Here is a 2,046-nt window from a genome sequence, read left to right on the forward strand (position 1 = left end):
ACGGGGCTCCACGGGGGCCCGGGGAGGCTCTCCCCGGCCTGGCTAGGGTTCGGTAGCTGGTACCGGGCCCGGGGCTTGAGCTCCGTCCGGCCGGGCCTGGGGTGCGTGAGCCCCCCGTCCTGCAAGCGGTCAGATGGTCCGGGTGCTGGGGACGGGGCTCCACCGGGGCCCGGGGAGGCTCTCCCCGGCCTGGCTAGGGTAACGGAAGCTTGGACCGGGCCCGGGGAGCAGGTGTGGCTGGCATCATCCACTACGCTGTCGGCGCATAGTTTTCCGCGCACCCCTAGTAGTAGTAGTAGTTTTCCGCCCACCCCTAGGCAACCCGGTGATGCGGTAGCTCCCTTCCTGCGGCCTTGCGAGTGTCTGGGTGCCTGTGATGGGGTCCATCGGGCCAAGGGAGGCTCCCCCAACCTGGCTGGGATCAGAAGCGGGGACCGGGCCAGGTGGGGGCATGGCTGGCTAAGTGCTTTCCACTGCGGAGTGAGAGTTTGCGTAGGGCTGGGCGGAGTGCCACTCCGCAAAATTTTGGAAAAAAAAAAAATGTGCGTCCTGGGGGTCCGTGTGCCCTGGACAGGGGTCCCTTGTGCCTGGGCAGACTCCCTGATCTCCCCGGCCTGGTTGGAGCTTGGGAGCCCTGCAGCCCCGGACCCCTGCAGCCCAAGCCCTGCAGTCCCTGAGCCCCTGAGCCCTGGAGCCCCGGAGCCCCGGAGCCCCGGAGCCCCGGAGCCCCGGAGCCCTGCAGCCCTGCAGCCCTGCAGCCCCGGAGTCCTGCAGTCCCAGAGCCCCGGAGCCCCCAAGCCCTGCAAGGGCAGGCTGGAGCCCTCCCGCAGAGGCTCGGGGCCGGCAGATTGGCGTCATTTCAGTCCCGGCCATCTGGTCGCGCCTCTCGCCTCGGCCATCTGGTCACCCGCAATGCTTTCCCATGGAGCGACCAGATGGCCGGACTTCCCTGGAAGTCCCGATGAGGTGCCATTCGCCTCCCGGATCCCAGCGAGGGCTCCAGGAGGTCGGGCACGTTTGCGCCCTGGGTCCCCTCTGTCACCTCGAGTGCACAGATTACAAGAAAGGGGGGTAATTTTCCTCCGGATTACTAGGGGCAGGGTATGACCGGACACCCCTCCAAGGCTGGTGGTTCTCTGCCAGGGGGACCAGATGGGCTATGCCTGGGTAACACCACCCGGGGCTTCCTTCCTCCAGGCCAACGGCATGTCAAAGTGCCCAGGACGGGCTCCATGCGTCCCGGGCAGAGCCAGCCGAGGTTCTGGGCGCTGGGGTCCATCGGGGCCTGCAGAGGCTCTCCCTGGCCTGGGTAGGGTCTGGAAGCTAAGCCCCAAGCCCGCCAAGAGCAGGATGCCGTTTAGGCGCCGGTCGAGCGGGCGAGTGGATTTGTAGAGCCCTGAAGTCAACACGAGTCCGCTGCCATAAAGCATAGACTGTCCGCTGTCCGATTACAAATGGTGAAAATAACAATTGTTACTTACCTGTAAACAGGTGGTTCTCCAGTATTGGTGTCTTTCATAGATTCACATGCTTGAATATTCCCCGTCGTCGAAGAGGGAGTACCACGGTACATAAAAATAGCAATAATGCTAATATATATATATATGTAATAACATAATACATAATAAAATAGAGATAATACACACTGAAAAACCTCAACAATGGTTCCTACATAGGAATGCATTATAGAGAGAAAACTTATTTGTAACATATCAGTGTCATTATGTTAGTCCAAACTGCAGCCAATCAGGCTCAAGCACCCTCTAGTACCTTCTCCTCAGAAGCTCAAGCCCTCAGATTTTCGTAGCACAAGTAATAAGAGCGTATGAGGAGAAAGAGCCTCTGACGGGAGGAGGGAGGGTCGCATGTGAATCTATGAAAGACACCAATACTGGAGAACCACCTGTTTACAGGTAAGTAACAATTGTTCTTCTCCAGTATTAAGGGTGTCTTTCATAGATTCACATGCTTGAATAGAATAGATAGCAGTAACCTCCTTAGAAGCTGAGATTGCAATACATTCTCAAAAACTTGAAAACAATAACA

This window comes from Lissotriton vulgaris, chromosome 1_1 (assembly GCF_964263255.1).
Source record: "Lissotriton vulgaris chromosome 1_1, aLisVul1.2, whole genome shotgun sequence".
Taxonomy (NCBI): domain Eukaryota; kingdom Metazoa; phylum Chordata; class Amphibia; order Caudata; family Salamandridae; genus Lissotriton; species Lissotriton vulgaris.